Below are 13208 nucleotides of genomic sequence, written 5' to 3'. Positions count from 1 at the left end.
CTTGCCATGCTGTCTTAGGTGAGACCAAAAAACTTGGGCCTGTAGGGTGCATGTTTCAGTGAGAATGTATATGACTGATTCACTAGTAAACATCTGGCCTACATGGAAATTAATCGTACCTGCGTTTTCAAAGCACAATGCATTACCTCTACCGGATAGCACCACCATAGAGGAATGTGTTCATGGAAAAAATTGATTATTTTAGCTGTCTGTGTGAACTGTATTTTTAAGCCTAAGACAATAGTTTTGTATTTTAACACACCTCGCATCAAAATGCCACATATTGTTAAAGATAAAGGTGCCTATTATAGCAGGAGCACTCATTCATTCTTCTCCGAGAAGTGCAAAAGTTGTTAACAACTGCTTGAGTTGCAAAGCCGTTCCATGGCTGGCTGTGGCACTGACTTCAAGACTGTTTTTCAAAGTACAATTGTCTTCTTGATACAAATATATATATTCAACCTCGTTTATATTATATGTACTTTTAACTTGAATAAAACTGCAAATCGAATCTGGTGTATTTTCCTATTTCAAAATACTACGTTTCAAGTTCATTTTACTTTGACTCATGCCAGTTTTAGCAATAGAAACATTTCATTAAAGCATTTTACATTACAATAATAATCATCTCTGTCAGAAACTTAGTAGATATGAGCCAGGCAATTCCTTAAGATCAGAGAAAGCTTCTTTGGCACATGCTCCCACATTTCGGTGTATCACCCTGGTTGGGAGAGCATTTTCGGTCGCTGTGATTTGATTATGATGTGGCAGTCACCTTGCATTGAGACCACTGCTATCAGTGTTTCAAAGACTAGAGGCAGATTTACTAAGATTTTGCATCAGGGTAGTGCCACTTTTGTGGTGCAGCCGGACACAAAATCAATTTAGAGATTTAATAAGCCAAGCAAAGCCACCTTGTGTGGCTTTGCTTGGCTTGGTAAATACAAAGTAACACAAAGCAGTTCATGGGGGAATACACAACCTCGGAATGGGTCAATATCTTAGCAGATATGGCACATTTCCGCTCCCTCCTTACACCAAACACAGTGTAGCAACTTTGTTTGCTGCCCTGCATTGGCTGAAATGTAAGTAAATATGTCCAAGGCTATTTCCTTACATAGGTGGTTGGCAGCATCTTCATGCAGCAACAGGTCTTTTTGATAAACATCTTTTTTAAGATTCTAAGCACCAAAATACCCTTTGGTGATAGATGTGTTACATAAATACTACATAAAATTATGCAGTGCTCAATTTGTGCTTGTTGTTTCCGGTGCTGAGCACCAGCACTTATTTGTGAGGGCCGGGGCTTATTCTTATGCCTCAAGAATTTGCTGCGAGCAAAAGACACATATGTGAAAGACGGAAGAAGGAAAAACTAAAAAGCGTCATAAAGGGAGAAAGTAGAAAGTTGCAGGATGAGCTGAAGGGGCAGGGGTGGCTGTAAATGGATTGAAGAGGTCCCAGATGGCTTCAGAATTTCAGTGTTGGCAGATTTAATTACAGCAGCCTCGTGTTTAAGAGAAGGGCTTTGAGCACCTGCACCTCTTAATTTACAAATTTAGCACTGAAATTACGTCATTTAAAACAGACATTTTATAACTCCCCCCTGCCCTTCCTTCATTATTTATAAATACTCCTAACGTATTTAAAAAAAAAACTCTAGAAATATTTACAATTCTTCCCAAAAAATAACATAGCTGAGTGCCATGATTACACTCACTGCAAAGAATGGTCCTAGTATCTGCGCATTGCAGATACGCACCCACATTTTCCTCCATATCTCCGGACGATTTAACTTGCATAGAAACAGTAACCGCTGATGGAGTAATTGCCATGCATCAGCGCAGTGTGTCCTGAAACAATAGAAGTAGCAATCTTACTGTTTTGTTTGTTTTAACATTAAATGGATGGTCACTTTCTTCTGACTTCAGTTGACAGCAACATCAGGACAGTGCAGAACAAGGGCTGCAAATAGGACAGATCAGCAGTTCAGGATTAGTTGGGTTTATTAATACTGAACCACATAATAAATAGGACAATTAAGACTAAGATGAGAAAACTCATCTGGGGACTTAAAGAAACAAAGGATAACAACACACTAAATTAGACGGGCTCTGACAGAGTTCTGGACATCTCCGAGGCAGGAGAAGACTAACTGTAAGTTTCAAAGTCTCTCACTAATTAAAATAACCACAATCCTCTCATTTGGTCCTTCAGGTGGGCGCACTCCAAATGTCAGATTCAATGTTCAATGACTGTTGATGGCACCATCAAATATGCAACTCTTCTAAATTTTCTCAGATAAAATGCATTGTCATTTGAATTATTTCACACAGTTCAGACAAAATATTAAATTCTCTAGTTATTTGTTATTTAAGAGTTTTTGCTCACAAAACTAAACCTGTTTGAATTAAGAATCATGAATTTCCTGTCTTGTTCGACAAGTAGAACAAATAATGCAATATTGTTAATTCTAAAACATGTTTCTTGCTTCAGTACTGTACAATAGGACATTCAACATCACATTAACACCTTAGGGAAATAATTCAGGTCAGAGGGGACAGAATAAACAAGTGATTTTCCATTACTCCTGCAAAATTAATCTTTCAGGCCTAGTCAAGCTAAGAAACCTTGCTACACATTAATACCTTAACAAACCTATTGCGCACCTTACAATTCAATAAAAATGTGGAAACTAAAATATTTAATTGCAAACATAATATTTATAACATGTTAGAACTGAATTAAACGTGCATTTATTTTTCTGCACACATGTAACTCGGATTAATAAAAGTCATTTAATTCAATATAAGTAAGATTAACTCATATTCATTTAATACTTCAATAACACTCTTACCGTTGATTCATTTTAGTGCTTCATTCAATATGATGCAAACCTTCTTATGTTGAAACGTTGTGCTTAATACGAATTACGGCCACATGGTCCACCATAAATCAAACATGCACATTTTACAACTTATGTTATTTTCTAAGTTAGGCCTCTAAAGTAGGTTAATTTGTGCTGCTATTGCTTGAAGAGCCAGGTCTTGAGGCGTCTTCTGAAGGTGAGCAGGTCTTGGGTTTGACGTAGGCTGGTTGGGAGGGTGTTCCAGGTCTTGGTGGCGAGGTAGGAGAAGAATCTGCCACCGGAGGTCTTACGTTGGATGCGGGGAACGACGGCGAGGTTTGCGGAGCGGTGCTGTCGGCCGGGGGTGTAGAAGCTCAATCTGTTGTTCAGGTAGGCTGGTCCGGCGTTGTGGAGTGCTTTGTGTGCATGGGTGAGAAGCTTGAAGGTGATCCTCTTGTCGACGGGGAGCCAGTGAAGGTCTCTCAGGTGGGGGGTGATGTGGCTGCGGAGGGGCACGTTGAGGATTAGTTGGGCGGAGGCGTTTTGGTGCTTGGTGCGTTTTGGTGCTTGGCCGGGATGCCTGCGTAGAGTGCGTTACCATAGTCTAGCCTGCTGCTAACGAGGGCCTGTGTCACTGTTCTTCTTGTTTCAGTCGGGATCCACTTGTAGATCCTGCAGAGCATGCGGAGGGTGTTGTAGCAGGAGGAGGAGATATCGTTGACCTGCTTAGACATGGAAAGGGAGGAGTCGAGGACGAATCCAAGGTTGCGTGTGTGGTTGGTCGGTGTCGGTTGGGTTCCCAGCGAGTTTGGCCACCATGAGTCGTCCCAGGCGGAAGGGGTGGGCCCGAGGATGAGGACCTCCGTCTTGTCCGAGTTCAGTTTCAGACGGCTGCTTCTCATCCAGTCGGCGACGGCCTTCATTCCCTCGTGGAGGTTGGTTTTGGTGGTGTGCGGGTCCTTGGTTAGGGAGAGGATGAGTTGGGTGTCATCGGCGTAGGAGATGATGTTGAGGTTGTGTTGGCGGGCCACTTGTGCGTGGGGGGCCATGTAAATATTGAACAGCGTCGGACTGAGGGAAGAGCCCTGGGATACGCCGCAGATGATGTCGGTGGCTTCGGATCGTTAGGGGGGAGGCGGACTCTTTGTACGCTCTCACAATCACTAAAGGTTTCAGAATCATTTTCACAAAACCATTTCCCAAGTTTCCAAACCAAGATCCTATCTTTGAGAATCCTTCTCCTATTTTCTCCCAAACATTTGTCTCTTTTAGGTCATTTAAGTTATTTTTCAGCCTGGCCAGTATCTCCTTTTATCCCTGCTGGTACCAGGAGTGTAAGTGCAGCAGTGCTATGACTTTAAAACTCGGTAGACTCCGCAGTGCTTAATTTATAAATACAAAGGTGCCAGTGCCCAAAGCCCTCCTCTTAAACATGAGGCTGCTGTAATTAAATGTGTGAACATAAAATACTGAGGCGGCGTAATCCTGAAGCCATGCCCCTTCAGCTCACTCTTGCAGCTTTTTACTTTCTCCCTTTGTGACGCTTTTTCATTTTTCCCTTCATCCGTCTTTCCTATATGTGTCTTTTGCTCGCAGCAAATGCTTGAGGCATAAGAAAAAGCCCCGGCCCTCAAATATAAGTGCCGGTGCTCACCACCGGAAACAACAAGCACAAATTAAGCACTGAGACTCCGCCTTCCTTTGCTAAAAGGATGTCTAACACAAGATGATTCTGCAAAATCATGGACCTTGCCGCAACCATTTCTGTGTCTGTAGGAAAGTCCTCCTTTTTGCCCTTGTCACCTCCAAACCTTTTGGACAAATACTGGAGTTTACTAACTCTGGGTTGTGCCCTGGGTACTGCTTACCAGCCCCAGGGGCAGTGCTCTGTGTAAAGTGGAAATGCATATTAGGCTAATTATAATTGACAGTATCAACCTACCTATAAGTCCCTAGTATATGTTAGGGCATGTAGGTTTAGGGACCCCAGCATAGGTACTGCTGAGGTGCCCAGTGTCATTTTAAAGGCAGGCCTGCCTTGCTGGCTGCTTTTAAATTAAAGTTATATGCAAATTCAACTTTGGAATTAAAAGTATTTCCAAAGTCTTAAACTACCTTATTTTGACATATAAGTCACCACTAAGGTGTGTCCTACGTGCGCTTAGTGTTAGGTACCATGTAACTATAAGCAGGGACCTTATACAAATTGTTTTAAAGCCCTGGTGAGATAAAATAGCCAAATGGGTGTTTCCCTCATTGTAGTGAATGGCCTCCATAGGCTAAAATGGGGAGACTTTATTTCAATTAACAAAGTCCCGATAAGAGACAGAGTTTAGTATCAAATTAATTATTATAATAAATCCCACAACTAGTCATTGTTGGATTTAATATAACTAGTTCAAGTAAAGAGTTTTAAAACTCTACATGAAAGTTGCCAACTTCAGCTCTGCATTGGCCTTCTCTGATTGGTTAGCCTCTGGCATCCTGGCTGCCTTGATGAGGTGTGAAGTGGCCTGGGCTAAACACAAAGTATGTGCCTCGGGTGGAGATCTGTCTCAGCAGATGGTGAAACGGGATGGGGGAGAGCAGCCAACTGGTCTTCAAAGGTAGGGAAGGATATTTGGAGCAGATCAAGATCCCTCCCATTTCCTGCAAATCCAGACAATTAGGTGTCCTCTTGATTAGATTGGGAAAGAGCATGAGAGGGGTGTGTTTAGGTCTTTTAGCCACACCAGTGTGTTAGCCAGATCTAACCTCCAAAAGTCAGTTTCAGCCAGGTTGGATTTTTGAAGAATGTTGCTCCCTGAGATTGATTTTTGCAACACTTCCCAGGAAGTGGTCATCCAAGGGGGAAGTGGCTTGCCTGTGATTGCCCCCCCTGCTTTTCATCCAGAGAGCAAGGATAAATATGGCACCACTTCACCCACACCTCAGATCCCTACAAGGAAGAACATCAGAAGAAGAAGGACTGCCCTTCTGGACCCCTGACCTGCACCTGGACACTGCACTCTGAGGGACTGCACCAGCTGCACACTTGGGCTTCACCACAAGAAGGACTTTGCCTGGCTTCAACTGGTTCAAGAAGGGCCTCCCTGCTTGCTACAGGTGAAAACAATCAAACCAGAGTCCCCTGCATCAAATCCCGAAGAAACTGACCAGCTGACCACTGTCCGGTTGTTATTTTGGAGTTTGAGCCAGGTTCATTCTGGGAGTTGGAGTCCTATCCCTCAAGGAGCAACTCAGAGCTTCTGGAACCTTGGGGTGAGCTGTGGACTCCTAAAGGATCTTCAAAGACCTTCTGGAAGAAAATCCCAAAATTTGGAGAAGTTTAGAAAGCTTTTAGTAAAAAGCTCCATAAAGGGACTGACCCGCCATCGGGAATTAAGCCAGTTTATGTCAACCGCGACCTGGCCTGACTTGCAGGTTTGCCCCGCTGAATAGTTCCAGAGCCCCAGACTTCCAGGATTTCACCGGGGGCTCCTGGAAAGGCAATCTGACAATGTCAACTCGAAATCGGCTTGCTGTTGAGGGTCGTCTGACGTCGGAGAGAAAAGCTAAAAAAAAGTGACTACGTCTGAAGCCAAAAAGTTGACCAGTACTTCCCGTGCAGTGTTTCCGAAGAGGGCTCCAGGGATGTCAGATCAGGAGTCAGCTTTGGCCTGGAAGAAGACTTTTGTCCTGAGAAATCGCCTAAGTCCGAACATAGAAATCTTCACGAGGACTCCTGTGACATGTATCCGAAGACGGCTCCAGGGAGTACGGATCGGGTTGGTGACTTCGTCCCGCTGAAGAAATTCTTCAGAAAACAACTAAGTCAGAAAGTAAACTTTTGACGAGGCTTCCTGCTTGCTGTAGTCGAGCAGGGCTCTGTTACATTTGGCCTGAAACTTTGACTTTGCCCCGGTTGAGGTGCGAACAGATGACCAGAATGAAACTTTTAGTTTCTATGCGCTAGAAAACATTAAGGCCCTCATTATGACATTGGTGGTAAGTCCTGCTCACCGTCATGCCGACCGCCGTCAACATACCGCTGTCGCGGGGGATTACCGCTACCCATATTATGACCCACACATAGCAATCCGTCACTATACAGGCACACACACAAATCCACCAGCCCAAAGGTTAGTGATTTACTGTCGGTACCAAAACCTACACCGTTACGACAAAAGAACTATGCCCACAGCATTATGACCCACGAATCACCACGGCGGACATAAAACCGCGGTAAACCATTGGTGGTACATACCGCAGGGCTCAAAATACACACACTCAAACAAAACAACACCACATTAGGCAATTCAAACTACACACACCTGACACACATACACACACTACACCCACACACCCACACCACTATAAGACACACACCCACATTACCCACAACCCTTTACCAATACAAATAATTGACAACTGAGAGAGAGAGACACCAAGAGCACCCACAGAACCAGAGCCACATAACACCATCACCCATGCACCCTGACACACACCACTCACACTGGTGGAGGAAATCATCCGGGTAGATCCACAGCTATTCGGATCACCTGGTGCAGCAGACATCCATCGCTAGGAAGATGGAGTTATGGCGGAGAATCGTGGACAGTGTCAACGCTTTGGGGCAGCACCCTAGAACAAGGGATGACATTAGGAAGAGGTGGAACGACCTACCGGGGAAGGTTTATTCTGTGGTAGGAAGAGACCAGATAGCTGTACAGAGGACTGGCGGTGGGTCCCCTCCTCCTCCCCACCAACTAACAACATGGGAGGAGCAAGTCTTGGCAATCATGCATCCTGAGGGCCTAGCTGAGTAGCAGGAGGACTGGACTCTGGTAAGTCAAATCTTTATTACTAACACCCCCCTACCTGCATGCCATCACAAACCCCCACCCATACCCTCACTCCCAACACTCCACCACCTCACACACACCCCACCATCACAACCCACCCATCCCAATACCAAGCCCTGCATAAACACCAATCCACGGACCCCCATCACAGACCTGCATGGACACCCATCACTAAAGCATGCACACTAAAGACAATCACCAAGCCCACCAAATAACTACTCACACAAGGCTAAGGTGCCAGGGCAATAACAACCATAGAGGGCAACACACCCATGCACAAGATGTCACACGCAGAAACAATAACACTGCATTTACATCCCCACAGGTCCCCGATCCAACGTCACCGGTGAGGAGGTGCCAGCAACATCCAGCCCCCCCCAGAAGAGGCCCACAGTGATGACAGCAGCTCTGGATGCCTGGATCTGGATGACAAACCTGGCCCATCAGGGACCTCCGGACAGTTGGTTACCCAGGAACAGTCCCATACCACCACAGAGCCTCCCCCCTCAGGAAACACCACCACAGTACCCACCCAGCGGGCCCATACCACTGTCCCCAAGACACGTCACTTACCAGTGTGTCCACCACTACAGGGACCCCAGGCAACCCCACAAACACAGGATGATCAGGGACCTGGGGTCAGTGGCAGTGGGCACACGGTTCAGGGGTTAGAGGCACAGGACAACAGGGAAGCTGGGAGTACTGCTGTGCGAAAGGGAGAGAACAGGCCCAGGGAACCCACTCTCCAGGAGGCACTCACCAACATCCTGGGAGCATACCACCATTCCCGGGAGACGATGGGCCAGATACTGTACAAGTTGCAGGAGGCCCAGCTGTTGCAGGTGGGACAGTACCTGGGGATAAGTGAGGACCTGAGGGACATCCACACCACCCTGGTCACCATTGCAGGGGTGCTGGCAGACATGGCCAACCCCATGAGGAAGGCAGTGGCACACGAACGGGCCCCTGACGCAAGCCACACCGATGAAAAGCCCTCCACCTCTGCTGCCTCTAGTGGACAGGAGACCCTGCCACAGGAACAACAGGCTATAGGTGAGAATGATGTGCCTGACCTCCATAGTTGCCACGTCCACCAGGGGTCAGTACACGGGAGAATGTCTCCATCTCTGATTCATCCGCAGCGGTTGCAATCTTTGGGGCAAAAGAGTGAGGAGCCAGTCACAAACTTAACAATGGGGCTAAAACAAAACTTTGCATGCTGTTAACTTGTAATGGGTAAGTGTGAATTGTCCAGTATGTCCAAATTTCACCAGTGATGCAGCAAATATTCAGGGCCTGCCCCCCCTTGAAATGGCGTACGCCTGTCCTGTGTGGAGAGACAGGTGGAAGTGAGGTAATTCCGCTGACGGAAGGCAGTCGGGAACCGCAGTGCAACTCCTCATTGGTTAACATTGGGCCCTTTGGGTTACAGTGGCCAATGGTGATTTACGCTGGTGGTAACGGTATGCACCGCTGCAGATGTGATCGCCATTTTCTATCTCATCCCTCACTTGCTACCTGATCTTCAACAGGAGAGGACCTACACTGCATGCAGAGTTGGAGAGACTGGTGGATGGGGTCCTACCCCAGTACGGACTGCAGTATGGGCCTCCAGACCAACAGGTGAATACACTGTGGGCACAATGCATGTGGTATGAATTCATGGTGTGGTGTATGTGAAGGCCTCGTGTAAGGGGGGTGGGTTGATGTCCTCTGGGTAGCATATGTGTTGTGTGCTGGGCCATGTGTGTGTAAATGGTGATGTGAAAGGGTATGGTGGGCCATAAGTGTAACCAGTGGATGGAGGGCGAGGGAGCACCACGGCAGAGACTGGAGGGGACAGTTCTGACACAGATACCTCGTCTGATGGCAGCTCCCTGGTGGTGGCATTCTCCTCAACCCCAACCTATCCCAAGCACACAGGCAGACGAGTATTCAGACAAGACAACACACAAGAGTGGGACAGGCAAACACAAGCACCTCACTTCATCCCACAGGCACTCACACAAACACCATCCAGATGCAGACATACCAACATCCACAATTTCCACTGTGTCCCCCTACTCCTCCACCTCCCACCCAGTTTCATCTACACTCACAACTGCATGCACTACATCATCATCCACTACCAGCATCATCACCACACCAAACAGAACACACACCTCACTGGCAGAAACTTGCACAACAGCCATACACACGTTCCCTGTGTCCTCTACCACTGTGTCTGTCCCCACCTCCTAAGGTGCACAAACGCAAGCACTCAGACACCCAACAGCCATCCACCTCACAACAGCATCCAGCCCATGCACCTGCACCCAACATCAGTAGACAGACACCTCCAACAACCACTCACTCTTCCTCCACTCCCAAACCTTCTCCCTCTTCCCGCCCCAATGTCCCTAAAAACTGTTCCATTGACCTCTTCCCCACCCCTCCTCTCCCCATCCTGCACTTCTGACCAGGGTGGGAAGAACCCAGCCAAGCACCTCAGCCACCCAGTCCAAGGGCCCAGTCATCACCACACTCACTTGTGGTGGAAAAGGAACCAGGGCACATGTCCTGAGGGTGAAGGAGCCTGCAACAGGCAGCCTCAAGGGAAAGGAGTCTGCCCCAGCTGCAGGAAAGAGCAGGGAGCCTTCCCAAGTTGCTGCCAGGAAGACAAAGGAGCCTGCCCCAGCTGCTGCCATGGAGACAAAGGAACCTGCTCCAGCTGCTGCTAAGAAGGGATAGGAGCCTGCCCCAGCTGCCAGGAAGACAAAGGAGCCTGCCCCAGCTGCCAGGAAGAGCAAGGAGCCTACACCAGCAGACAGGAAGAGCAAGGGGCTTGGGGCAGGAACGGTGACAGAGTCTCCAACCCCAACCTTGGTTGTGCAGCCATCTCAGGTTGCAGGGGATGGGCAGGAGCCTCCCCCCCACCAGAAGCAGCACCACCACCTCCAGTGAGCAGCTAACCGAGGTTGCAGGGGATGGACAGGATCCTCCCCCCCAGCAGCAGCACTACCACGTCCAGTGAGCAGCCATCCGAGGTTGCAGGGGATGGGCAGGAGCCTCCCCCCCAGCAGCAGCACCACCACCTCCAGGGAGCAGCCATCCATGGTTGCAGGGGATGGGCAGGAGCCCCCCGGGCAGCAGCACCACCCCCTCCAGTGAGCAGCCGTCTGCGGTTGCAGGGGATGGGCAGGAGCCTCCCCCGCCAGCAGCACCACCACCTTCAGTGAGCAGCCATCACCGCTGGCGGACAGTATGTAATCCTGCCTCCATGGGCTGCTCTGAGTCCTGCCCGCTGCAAATCCAGTGGGTATGACACACATCCTTGCACTACCTAGGATCAAGAGCACAGGGCATGATGCCCCCTCCATAACCAGTGGGCAAGACACCCGCCTACCCCAGACTCCTCAGGATCAAGAGCACAGGGCACAATGCCCCCTCCAGAACCAGTGGGTAAGACACCCACCTGAGAGACTGTGGCCTTGAAACCCCCAGGACCAAGCACAAGGCATGTTGCCCCTCCAGAGCAAGTGGGCAAGTCACCCACTCCAGAGGCTGTGGCCTTGCAGTCCCCAGGGCCAAGCAAAGGGCATGTTGCCCCCTCCAGAGCAAGTGGGCAAGTCACCCACTCAAGAGACTGTGGCCTTGCACTCCCCAGGACCAAGCACAGGACTTGTTGCCCCCTCCAGAACCAGTGGTCTTGTTACATCTGCTGGCTGAGGTTCCCCCCCTGTCCTCCGTCCCCCGTCCCCCTGAGGTGCATGCCTATTTCCCAACTAATGCCCCTGCAGTGTTCTCTCCGTGTTGAGGAAGGTGCCATGTGTGGCCTTGGACTTTGGCCTGTGGTTATGTAGACTACGTACATTGTATGTATGTATGTATATATGTATGTATGTATGTATAGGTATTTCTAAAGCGCATTCCGGCCTTAGAATCGAAGCGCTGGAAGAAGTACAGTGAGAGGCCAACGAGAGAGTCAGAAGCAAAGCGAGACCGGTTAACAAGGAAATAACCAAGTTTTCACCAGTCTCCTAAAAGTAAGGAAGTTCTCCTCCTTCCTGATATCCCAGGGAAGCAAGTTCGAGTACTTAGCCGCTGCCACAGTGAAAGATTTGTCTCCCCACCTTGCTCTACATGTGCGACAAACATGACGCAGATAAGCATTTTTAGATCTGAGTTCACGACCAGGGCAGTACCATCGTAGTTGAGCAGCTAGATAATCTGCTCCACCTCCATGTGCGGCCTTGAACGTTAAGCATAGGGTTTTAAATATAATCCGCTTCACGACCTGAAGCCAGTGAAGGCGTTTAAGACTATTGCTGGCCGAAGCTGAGCGAGGGAGATCTAAAATCAGTCGGGCTGCATTGTTTTGAATCAACTGAAGTTTACTCAGTGACAATTTATCCAGGTCCAGCAGCAAAGAATTGCAGTAATCCAATCTGGACATAACCAAAGCCAGAATGACCGTTACTCTCTCCCGCTGCTGCAAGTATGGCAGGATTTTCCTCAATATTTTAAAAATCCAATAGCTGGATTTACCATAGCATTAACTTGAGGCCTAAAACATAAACAATTATCTAAAATAACACCCAGGTTTTTGGCAGCAGCAATAGGGGAGGGAAGCTTCCCACACTCCGAAGGCCACCAGTGGGAGATCCACACCTCATTGCTGAAGCCAAACAGCACAATTTCTGTTTGGTTATTTTTAAGCTTTAGCCTATTCTGGCCCATCCAGCGACTGATCTCATGCATACCGTTACAAAACTGATCCGCTACTACCTCCCAGTTGTTACTGGATACTGGAATAATCAGTTGAGTGTCATCCGCAAAGGAGGAGGGCATAAAACCATAAGAACAGATCAGTTTGGCCAAATTAGCAACATAAACATTGAACAGAGTAGGACTGAGAGCCGAGCCCTGAGGGACCCCACATGGCAGACAAAAGGCAGGTGCCGCAAAGTTGGCCCAACTCACCGTAATCGGTCTGTCACCTAGAAAGGACTCCAAGATCTTAAGGGCAGAATCTCTGATCCCAGCTTGATAAAGTCGAGAGACCAAGATTTGTGGCAAGATGGTATCAAATGCCGCTGAAAGATCCAATAGGACCAGGACTGCACCTTGTCCCTCATCAAACAAACTACGAATAGTGTCAGAGGTCGTTATAAGCGCTGATTCAGTGCTATGGGCCTTCAGGAATCCATGTTGAGACTGATCTAAACTGCCAGTATGATGAAGGAAAGCAGAAAGCTCATGGTTGAGATGTTTCTCAAAGATTTTTGCCAATGTAGGAAGTAAGAAAATGGGTCGCAAGTTGCTCAACTTAGATGCGGCTAGGTCCGGTTTCGTTTTTCAGAGGGATGACAGTGGCTTCTCTCCAGGAAGGGTGGAAGACTCCAGAGGAAAGTACCTCCTGAAAAACCGGCACAAGTACTGGTACAACTAATTCAGGAACCATCTGGAGGATATAAGACAGACAAGGGTCAGTCGGAGAGCCTGATTTGATTCCCATTAAAAGTTCTGTGATCCTA

This window comes from Pleurodeles waltl, chromosome 7, assembly GCF_031143425.1.
Source record: "Pleurodeles waltl isolate 20211129_DDA chromosome 7, aPleWal1.hap1.20221129, whole genome shotgun sequence".
Classification (NCBI taxonomy): domain Eukaryota; kingdom Metazoa; phylum Chordata; class Amphibia; order Caudata; family Salamandridae; genus Pleurodeles; species Pleurodeles waltl.
This window is presented reverse-complemented; position numbering follows the sequence as displayed.